Below are 11,646 nucleotides of genomic sequence, written 5' to 3'. Positions count from 1 at the left end.
TGGCCCTGGCGCTCCGTCTGCCACTTTTGTAAAGATAGAAGGAGGGCTAGTGGGGAAGAGAACTGTGAGGACTTTTGAAAATAAAGTAGAACCCAGAGAAAATGTCAAAAGCTGCTGCCACACACGTAGCACCAGCAACCAGTTCTTGTACTTGTCTTCGCCGTCCCAGCCATCTCCTCTGGGGGAAGATTTCTAGAATTGGGACAGCTCTTTCCTATAAAAGTCTTTGCTGGTACCAGGTAGCATGACTCAGGCAGTAAGCTATGTCAGGCAGTAAGTAGGCTAGTTTGTGCTAGAGGGCCTACTACTCAATCTCCTTGAGGACGTTGCTCTCGGCTCAGATCTTGAGGGCAGGACCCAGTTTGATGTGCATGGCACTCATAAGGTGTTCTTCTTTCAGCCGTAATTAAAGGGCCTTGCCATCAATCTCCTGGGAGCGAAACTCCTTTGCAATCTCCTGGCAGCCCTGTAGAGAAGCAATACACGCATGTACCCACCTCGATACTCCAACTGGACAGGAGCACGGGGTTGAGGCCATGCTCTCCAACCCAGTTCTCACAGATAAAGGCCGAGTAGATGTTGGGGAGAGTGCTTCATCATAACTGGAATTATCTGAACCCCGACTAGAGTCCTCTTGACCCCTGTGGCACTTGCTCTGGATCTTGGCACTGGCCGTAACGGAGGAGCTGCATCGACGCCCCCACTGGTGAACTTGAGCCTAGCTGACGTCCTGAAACTTTCCTTTATTTCCTCTTCAATCAAAACTGGTGGCTACAGCTCACATTGTATCTCTTGGCGCATGTCATGGAACAAAATCTCTCCGAGCCTCAGGACTGCTCCACAGGGCCGTCCTTCCCATAATACTCACACTGGAGGAGATTTGCCTTTGTATCTGGTTTGGCAGATGGGCTATCCCCTCCCAAGGGTCCACCTGACGGAGTCTCATTCACTTCTGTCGGAGGACCTGTCTGTAAAAGAGCCTCTGACTCTTTCAACAACGGAAAACATCGCACTGGAGGTCCTGCTCCTGCCTGGATAACGAAGCCTTCGATGCTGTGGGTGAGAATCTGGGGCTTCACGACGGCCTATGGGGGATTTGAGTCGCCCATCTGTCTGCACCCCATGGCGAGTGTAGGAAGTAGTGCTGATGGGCCAAAGTCAAGGTTCCGAGTTCACTGCTTGGGGTATTAGCATGTACACCAGCCAATGGTTCAGCTTTCTCTAGGGTCTTTGGGCTCTCTGCTACTGGAGATACCTTGGCAGGAAGCATTGAAACCAATGTAGAGACATCTCTCTCTTCTTTAGACTCAGCCTTACGTTGGACAGCCAAAGTCTGGGGTTTTCCCAGTAGGGGCACAGACCGAATGTAGAAGGCAGCAGGAAGCTGGTCTATAACAGGTTGGTGCACTGCCCTTTACGACCTGTGCTGTCCCCTGCACAGAGGCAAGAGTCACCCCAGGGAGCAGTGTGGGGGAGCACTCCTGCAGCGCACCAGGAGCCTGGGGTAAAAGTTGTGAGGCAGCCAGATGGGCTTGATCAGCTGACGGTACTATACCTGGCAATCTCTGGGAAATTGGCACAGCAACAGCCAGCTCTGCCAACCCCAAAGCCTATGCCTGGGCTGTCCCTGGCTGTTGGGTACCTACAACTGCACTGGGATGTGAAGCAGTGGTTGATGGGTAGCAGACATTTTAGCAGTCCCCTAATTGAGGAGGCTTGATCGGCGCTACGGGGTGGGGGGTGGTGGATTGGATGGGGATGGGTGGCTTGGGGTTGGGTCAGGTGGGAAGGGCAGAGGTGAGGACGGCAGTACGGGTTGAACAACCAGGGTTTGGACTTGCTGCTGGGACTGGGGAGGAGGGACCTACTGAGTGGGTGGTAGCTGTGGTGGCTGAAGGGGCAGTGAGGGTTGTGGCTGCTGCTGCTGCTGCGCCAACTGGAGGTGGGTGGCTGGGTGGAGTAGCTGGGAGTGCCGGTGCTGGACCTGCTGCTGGTGGCGGCTGGCAACCTGCTGCTGGTTCACCACCGGTTTCTGCTGGAGGTGGATCTGCTGCTGTGGCTGAATCTGTGAATGGGGTTGGATCTGGGTGTAGGTGGCTGAGCCAATGAGGGTCTGTCTGGGATCAGGTGTTGCTGCCCGTGTCAGGTTCATGCCCACATTCTGCCAACCACTCCCTTCTGTTCCTGCCTTCTTTGGCCGCTGCACTTCGGCCTCAGTCTGGCTGCCATGGCTCACTGGCACTGTTTGGGCTGCAGGCATTGGCTGTACCACACTGGTGCCTTTTCTGGGACACTTCCCTCCACCCATTCCTGAAGAAGACAACTGACCCAAGCCCCCTGGGACCTGGCCACCGCCACCTGAACACATGGATCCTGGGATGCCATTCCCTCCACCAGCTTGGGCTAAGGTTGAGGGACTGGCCTGTGGCCCTAGAGGAAGCCTGAGCCACAGCAAGGGCCTAGCTAGAGGCCTGGGAAAGGCTAGAGGTAGAAGAGATTACAGGAGGAATGGCCTTCTGAGTTGAGCCTTGCATTTGGGTTCCTTGGGCTGAGGCCTGTTGATTCCTCATTGCCAAGTTCTGCACCCATAGATACACCGGGGTCTGGGACTGGTTGAGGGGTAGGGAGATGGTGTTCCCCAGGTGAAGGGATTGGGTCAGGGTGGTGTCACTAGGAGAGTTCATGATGGAGGCCTGGGTGGTGGGAGACTGCTGCAGTGCAGTGCTGGTGTGTGGGGAGCTGGCCTGCTAGCAGCCAGGGGGGCCTGTTGGACGTCAGCCAGACTGCAGCTGAGCGAGAACTGGTGGAAATACTGAGCCGCCTTGGGCTGCCATTGCACTGGAGTTATCTGGGGCCAAGAGTTGCTCCCCCACACACATACACTCCCCGAGCTGGAACTCCCATTAGTGGAGTTGGAGTTCTGTTCACTCTGTCTCAAGTCTCCATGACAGAGGTCCAGGGTGCCCAAGTCTGGGACTCCAACTCAAGACCTTCCTGCCTTGCTCAGAACCCAAGTCCTCCGGGGGGCATGTGTTTGGGGGTTCCCCAGTAGCAGGGCAGGGTGGGGGTGGGGGGCTCAAAGGCCTCCTCTGTGGGCTCCCAGCCCCTCCTCTCCTTTCTAGAAGGACAGGGGCGCCAAGGAGTGGGGTGGGAAGTGCATGGCACTGCCACTGCTCCCCCTACCCACCCCACCCTGCCACATAATTTGTTCTTTTTCAAAGTTAAAATTTATGTAAATGATTTTAACCTTTTTCTTCACTAATATATACATTTAAAGCTATAGTTGTTCCAACAAACACTGCTTTAGCAGCAATCCATAAATTGTAATATGTTGTATTTTACTTTCATTCCATAGACATCCTTTTTCATTTTCATTGTGATTTCATCTTTGATTCAAGTTCAAAACCCAATCTTTCCTCGTGACATGTCTGAAGTGAGCATGCCAGCATCTCACCATTTCTCCCTCTAAGGAGCGTTCTGTTTGTACCTATGTATTCTGAGTGATGTGTTCACTCTTCTGGCAATGTGCGTGTAGTCAGTATTGTCGTCATCACCATCGTTCAAATAGACCTATTTTCTTATGCCTTAGTTCCTTTTCTTCCAATTTTTGCACACATATGAAGAGATTTAAAGATCATGGCTTGGTTCAGGCACATGTTAGTCATCTAAGTGGTAACTTTGCTATAAAGCAGTGGTTCTCAACCTACTAAATGCCAGGAGACCCTTTCATACAGTTCTTTGTGTTGTGGTGACCCCAACCATAAAATTATTTTCACTGTTACTTCATCACTGTCATTTTGCAACTGTTATGAATCAGGCATCCCCTGTGAAAGGGTTCTTTGACACCCCCCCAAAGGGGTCACAACCCACCGGTTGAGAATCACTACTGTAAAGGAATCTGTTATATAGGTACAACTTATTAAACTATGCCAAAAATAATAGACATTTATATAGTCTTTAGTTTTTCCATATTATAAACATTGTGCTAAGTAGCACCTTGCACATTTATCCCTGTATTCCCTGAGCATATGCTGTGTACCAGATTCCATTCCAGTTGTTGAGGATGGAGAAATGGAGGAATCACACAAGCACGACAACCTACACAGTGTCTTCATTTAAATAAAATGGAGGAACACAGCAAATACTAATTAAGATCAATAGGGTATCAGAGGGTAATAAATGCTTGGGGTGGGGAAATAGAACGAGTGATGCCATGAGAAGTGACTCACAATCTTCAATAAGAATCAGGGCTCATATCAGGTATGAGCAAAGCCTCCAAGGAGCTAGCTGTAGAGCTTTGCCTAGAACTAGAGGATGGGCATTCCAGTCCAAGAGAAAAGAAAATGCTGAGACCTGAAGTCCGATTGGGTCTTGCATGTTCAAGAAACAGGAAGGAAGGTGAGTGTGCCTGACGAAGAGCAAAAGAGTAGAACCAAGAGACAGGAAGAAGTGAGGACACCCCAGAAGCCATCTGTAACCTTAGGGCTTGCTGTGAGGGAAGGGAAACCATGGGAGCATTCTGTTTGTGCAGGGCAGTATGGACTTATTCTACCTTCTGGCGACCGTGTTGAAAGATGATAGGGAATCAGAGGTGCAGCCAGGGAGACTAACTAGGAGGCTCTGCTGTTCTCCAGATGAGAGATGGTGGTGGTTTGAACCATGGTGGCAGCAGTGGAAATTGTGACAAGGGAAATGGGGTGTGGGAGAGAACTAGGACGACATAATAACTTTCAAGGTTTCTGATCTGTGTAACTAGACAGATGACATTCCTATTAACGGAGAGGGTGGAAAACTGGGAAGGCCAGGTTTGGGGGTACAAGCAAGGAATTTTATCTTGATATGGTAAATTTGGGATGGTTTGCATATGCAACCAAGACCTGGTGTAAATACAAATCTGAAGTTTAGGCAAGAGATATATACTTGGGAGAAACCAGCATTTAGATGTTCCTCAAAGTCAAGAAACTCAATGAGGTCATCAGGCAGTGAAATGTAGGTAAAGAAGAGACAATGATAAAGCTCTGAATCCAGAGAATCCCTGCTTTCTGGCTTATGGGACACCAGGCAGTAGCAAGTGAAACTGATCCTTCCCATTTCTATAAGAGAAACTTTTCTGGGAATATGATTGAATCGTGTTGAATCTGTCAATGAATTTGGGACGAATTGACATCTTAGCAAAATTGAATATTCTAACTCCTGAAGAAGGCATATTTGACCATATATATAATTATTTTTCCCCTTAAAATGCTACCTGGTTTTCAGTTACAGGTAGATCTTTTGTCATTTTTGCCAACCTCATTCCGCAGGATCTCATATTTTCTGATGCTTTTTAAAAATTGCAGTGCTTTTACTTTCAATTTTCCATTTGTATTGCTAATGCATGATTTTAAAGTGGTTTTTGTATGTTGACCTTGTATCATACAGCCCTGCTAAATTCAATGATTCATTCTGGAAACTTTATTTTAATGAAAAAATTGAAGATAGATTATAATATAGTCTATGAATAAAGATCGTTTTACTTCCTCTTTCCAATACAAATGTCATTTGCTTTTGCTTGTGTGTTTGTTTCCACGATCACACTGGACAGAGGGACCTCTGGGTGCCCTCCTTTCATGGGTGGTAGTTCTGTTCCTGCAGACAGTAAGGAGAACTTCTGGAAGGTACATATTTGCTCCTTCTGCGCCACCCTGGTAAAACCCGCCCCGGAGTTCTTCATCTACATCATCCCCGTCCGATTAAAAATGGGACTAGGCTACTGAATGCATCTGGTCCATTCACTGGAATCTTGGGAGCCTTGTCAGTCTGGATCACTGAACAGAGTTGGACATTGGGGGAAAGGCAGTAGGATGGAAGAGTGGATTGTCTTCCAGGAACACGAAGGAAATATGTCAGAGGGGATGGTGGTGATTCATATTTCCACAGAAACTTAAATATGGCCATATCCATTTGAAAGTTTTTTAGGTATACATATCTCAATATTTTCCCTAGGAATAAATATATCATAATATTTAGGAGACATCCAAAACACTCAACAATAGTGGAGGCTGGAAAAAGACAGAATGGCCCTTTGAATCAGGTGGCTGTGGGACCCAGATACGGGAAACACCCTATCCCTGCCAGGAGCAGTAGTAGAACTGAAACAGGAAGAGGAGCAAGGGTGACAGATAATTCAGGAGGGCTCTGGAAGGGGTGTTAGGGAAGGATCCCTTTCTCCAACTAGGACATCTTGGGCTTCTAGCATCCTTCTGCCCCATACAGAGGTGTCCGATGGTTGCTTTCTGATCCCCGACTCTCCACTCTTCCCCGCCAGGACTCCCTCTCTTCATTTCTGGCACCCATCTCTCTCTCTCCGCGCGCCCCTTCTCAAGAAATCCCCCTTTCTCATCCACCCGAACACTGCTTTTCTCTAAACTAAAGTCCTTCGGGGCCACAGTGTTTCCCAAACGGGATGAGCTTAGTGAGGGAGGTGAGAAGACTCCTTCGAGAGACTTCCAGAAGAAACACCACTGAAACGGATGGGCCCATGCAAGGACGAAGGCGGCACGTCCTTGTGTTCTGGTGCAGGAGAAAGAAAAGAAATCAAAGCCAGGTAGCCGAAGACAGCGAGCCGAGCCGGAAGAGGACCCTTCCGCATCCGACAACGAGCAGGGCGGCGAGTAATTGCAGGAGAAATCCAGTGAGATCAGCTTTGGCCGCTGAGAAATGGTCACTTTTGTAGGGACAACATATGACACCAGAAGGCACACCCATTGCGGCGGTGGTGAAAATAAAACCACAGTGTGTATGTGCGTGTGTGTATTTTCTGATGGTGTGGAGGGAGGGAAGGAAGGGTGGGGGTGTGAGGAGAGAGGGAGATGGGGTCCTGCAGGGCTCGTCTGCCCCTCAGTGCGGAGGAAAAGGCACTTGGCTCAGTGTCCTTCAGCCCACAGCCCATCCTAGGAGATGGGAAACCCCTGTCCCCATTCAAGGTCCCACAGCTGCTGCTGGTTGAGCTTCTGGAAGAACATTTTGCCAAATTCGTGCAAGTGTCCATCATAATGGCACAGGATGGGGTGGCCTTGATGATCAGGGCAGGAAGCCTGCAAAGAGCACCTTGGTGCCCAACTTGGCCCGGATCCTGCAGGGCAGCAGCAGCAGTCAGGTGGAGTCGACCCATGGTGGCCTCACTCTCAGAGCCTCCAGTATATCCAGTGCGATCGACATGGGGCTGAGTCTTCACCAAGTTAAAGGGCAGGGCCAGGGTGACTGCCACCATCCCAGAGATGCCGCCAGCTGCCAAGCCGATGCCCACGGATGGACATCTGGTCCTTTGGCCACTGTGATACATTTAGAGCAAGAGACAGATTTGGACCTATATGAAACGATCCCAGAACTTTCTGGAACCATTGAAAGAAGCTCAGCTCATTGAGAATTTTAGCTATTATGCCCCAAAAGTAAAGTCAAGACAGATGAAAGCAGAGTTTGCATATGGAAAGAGACGCTCTTCCTGCCATTGTTTGAACACCCAGATCCAGTGTTCCTGAACCAATACAGGCACCACAGGGCCTTGACTTATATATGGGCCGACAATTCCTTGTTGTGCTTCAATCAGCTTGTACTTGAATTTCCATCATTTGCAACCAAAAGAATGCTAACTTCGGTACTAATATTGGTATCACAGAAACTAACTAATATTGGTATCACAGAAACGTCTATATGTATGTGCAAACCCAGAAAACCTATTGAATAAAGGAAGCCACTTTAACCGATCTTAATGTTTATTCTTTGTCAGAAAATTCCTTAGAAATCTTTTTTTAACCAACAGATAATCAATTTATTAAAATAGGCAATTTAAGCATCTGCAATGGTGACTTCAACCTCTACTCCAGGTTCAATACTGGTGGAAGTGAGCTGCTTAACTATCTCAAAAGGACTGTGCAAATCATTGAGAGGCTTGTGAATACTCATCTGGAAAGGATCCCAGCTCTTGGAACCTTCACCACAGGGAGTTTTTTGGTCATGATTCTCAGAGTCTTGGTAGGCATCATCACTGGTCCCTTCACTTTCAGGGTCTTCTCCTTAGCCCCTCTGACCAAGTCCGCACACACTTTCTCCAAGGATGTCACGCTGTGGCTGGTTAGAGTAGTTCTAATTCCGGTGAATGGCCACCTCTGGTTCCATGGGTGTCTTTCCGGTGTCCTTCAATGCCATGGTGGCGGGGGAGCTTCCTGACTGACTTGTTCCTTAACAAGAGCGAACAGCAGTGAGTCAGGAATTGGAGCAGGGGGACGGAGCACAGTAAAATAATGACCATGTCTTCCTCAAAGAACGAAATCTTAGGTTCGTTGGTAAAAATATCCGCTCATTGCCATTTCCATGATCAAAACTTTTGCTTGCTGAAGGAAAATGGTAAGTCGGAGGCAAAGAGTTTGTTTTCTGTTTGTTTTTGTTAGAAAGAAGTGGCTGTTCATACTTTGGTCTGCTGTTTCAATGTTTGATGAATATTCCTAATACAATCATATTTATAGTAGTACAAAGAAACACTACTGTCCTTTTACAAAATGCTTTGATATTTGGTCAGACAATGAAAACACATTAGCAATGTCAACATTAACAGCTCGGGGCAAAATCAGAATCAGGAGTAGAAATTTGGCGTCGTGGCTTCTCAATTCTTCTTCTCATCTTTCTCTAGGTCTTCCTCTTTCCACATTCCCCACACTGCTATAGGCCTGAACCGTGGCATGGATTTCTTTGTAGGTGCCATCAATTTGGTTCTAATTCATAGCAACCCTGTGCCTAACCCTGTTGCTGTGCCATCTTCACCAAGCTTTGTGCCCATTACTGCAGCCACTGTGCCAACCTTAAGGATCCTATTCTTTTTCACGGACCTTCTAAATTACCAAGCATGATGCCGTTCTCCAAGAACTGTTCTCTCCTGATAATCTGTCCCAAGCACGTGAGACAAAGTCTCGCCATCTTTGCCGCCAAGGAGCATTCTGGCTGCACTTCTCCCAAGACAGGTTTGTGTTTTTCTAGCAGTCCGTGGTCCTTTCAATATTCCTCAAGGGCACCACAATTCAAAGGCATCAATTCTTCTTCAATCTTCCCTATTGAGTGTCCAACTTTCACAGGCCTATGGGGGGACTGAAAAGACCATGGCTTGGGTCAGACGCACCTTTGGCTTCAAAGTAACATCCTTGCTTTGCAACACTTACAAGAGTTCTCGCACAACAGATTACTCAATGCAATATGTCGTTTGATCTCTTGACTGCTGCTTCCATGATCATTAATTGTAGATCAAAGTAAAATGAAATCCTTGACAACTTCAATCTTTTCTCCTATTGATCATCATGTCGTCCGTCTACTGGTCTGCTGGACAGGACTATTTTTTTTTCACATTGAGTTGCCATTTGTACTTAAAGCTGCAGCCTTTGGTCTTTATTAGCAAGTTTTCCAAGTCCTCCTTACTTTCAGCAAGCAACCCTGATTTCCGCATCCTGCAGGTTGCTAGTGAGCCTTCCTCCAATCCTGATGCCACCTTCTTTCTCTAGTCCAGTTCCTCTGATGACTTGCTCAGCATACAGATGGAGTAAGTCTGGTGAGAGGACACAACTCTGTCACACACCTTTCTTGATTTCAAACCATGCATTGTTCCCTTGTTCTGTTCCCACTCCTGCTTCTTGATCCAGGTGCAACAGATCCACATGACCACAGTGAATTGTTCTGTAATCCCATCCTTCTCAATGGGTTCCATAGTTTCTGATGAGCCACAGAGTCAAATGCCTCTTATTATTTATTGTCCAGTTTCTGCATGACCCAATTAGACATTTACCAAGGTGAACTGGAACTCAAGACTGGCATTTGAAGAGATGATCAAAATTAAATGGCTTGATCTAAGAAAACCAGCTTCACCAAACTGATCATTATATTGATATCAGGAGGGTAAAAGAAGTATAGGTTGCAGACTTCCAGTTAAGGTTCATACTTACACATATTATCTCTGTCTTTCACACAAATATATATGTTGGTACCAATGACCAATAAAAATATAAACAGGGAACTTAGAATATAAAATATATTACAGCCATGTGTCACTTAATATCTGTGTTATATACTGTGCAATTCTACTATGTGATTTGGATACTGTATGAAAACCATATTGTTGTCTGGTTCTGCTTCTTCTCAAAGCATCTCTGTTACATTCACTACATCACATTCTATGGTTGGGATTTCTGGACTCTGCTATAATCTTTGGGAGTCCTGGGCTGCTAAACACTAGGTTGGCAGTTTAAAGTCACCAGTCCCTCAAGGGAGAAAGCTGAAGCTGCTTGCTCTTGTAAACGTTTACAGTCTCAGAAACCCTATGAAGTCTTACAGTGTGGTCATGAGTCAGAATCAATTCCATGGCTGTGGGATTATTTTGGGTTAGTAATCCAAAATACCATGTTATTAAAAATAATCATAATAAAAACTTTATTGAGATATAACACATTCCACACCCACTCAGTGGGGTTTGGGTATGTTCATAAAGTTGGGCAAACATTAAAATAAACTCTTGTAGAACATCGTAATCATCCTAAAAAGAAACCTGTTCCCTTTCACCATCACTTTTCAGAGTCTTTATGACCCAAGGGCCTAGCAAGCACGCATCTGCTTTCTGCCTCTATAGATTTGTCTATTGGGGATATTTCAGCTAAATGTCATGTGGTCTCCATTTTGACTAATTTTAAAATTGTTTCACTTTTTAATATCTTCAGCTTTCTTTCTTTCTTTCTTTTTTTGTTTAATGACATGTCCCTTCTTATCTGTATCAAAACTCATACTGCACAATGAGTTTTGGGTTGCAAAAGAGGATTTATTCTTGCACCCGTCTTTGAGTGTTTGTCCACTAATTAAACATCAGTTTTCTTTTTGATTGAGGCTTTTCTGTTTTGTCTAATGTTGTTGTTGTTTTGTTTTGCTTGCTTGCTTCCTGTTTGTGTTTTGTATGGGTTTCTGTATATGAAATCCAGGGTAGGTCGGCCTCTAGAGAGAGTAGCTGGATCAGATTCGGCAGAGGAGGATGAGGGAAAAGGGGAGCTGGCAACGATGAGCATGAGAAGATGTTCTGAAATTGATTATGGTAACTATTGTACATACCTCCTTAATATGATTGTATGATTAATTTGTATGCCATAGGAAGTATATGCCAACACAACGATTTATTTTTAAGGTAAAAAGTCGGAAGTCTAAAGATTGGTACTCTAACCATTGAACTAGCACTGTAATGGTTAACTCTGGCTCTCTAGTTCATATTGAATTAATGTCTTGTGCTTTTGTACGCACATGGCTACCTTGTAATAAAGTAAATGAAATTATGTGGGACTAAAATAAAAGACTCTGTGGGCAAGGTTCTATAGTTACTCTCTCCCAGCCCCATGCCGTACAGTTCTGGTACTGGGGACTCTCTCCTTGGCGATGTTTAATACTCATCTTTCTCCCTTTAAAGCAGAGCCATCAGGTGTGCTCTGCAACGAGCTCCACAATCAAGTTTTCCGGACCTCACTCTTTTTTTTCTTTTTTAAAACATTTTATTAGGGGCTCATACAACTGTGATCGCAATCCATACACACATCAATTGTGTAAAGCGCTTTTATACATCATTCTCAAAACATTTTCTCTCCACTTAAA

The 11,646-nt window shown here is 46.1% G+C and overlaps 2 pseudogenes; both read right to left on the bottom strand.

Moving 5' to 3' along the window:
- Window positions 1–304: 304 nt before the first annotated feature.
- LOC101638003 lies at window positions 305–7,324 on the bottom strand (annotated as a pseudogene).
- Window positions 7,325–10,766: 3,442 nt separating this feature from the next.
- On the bottom strand, window positions 10,767–10,883 carry LOC115869081 (annotated as a pseudogene).
- Between the last annotated feature and the right edge of the window lie 763 nt (window positions 10,884–11,646).

Source organism: Echinops telfairi, unplaced genomic scaffold (genome assembly GCF_000313985.2).
Source record: "Echinops telfairi isolate 266 unplaced genomic scaffold, ASM31398v2 ScPeMD7_20;HRSCAF=75, whole genome shotgun sequence".
NCBI classification, from domain to species: domain Eukaryota; kingdom Metazoa; phylum Chordata; class Mammalia; order Afrosoricida; family Tenrecidae; genus Echinops; species Echinops telfairi.
Note: the sequence above shows the minus strand (reverse complement) of the source record. Positions and strands in the feature narration are given on the sequence as shown.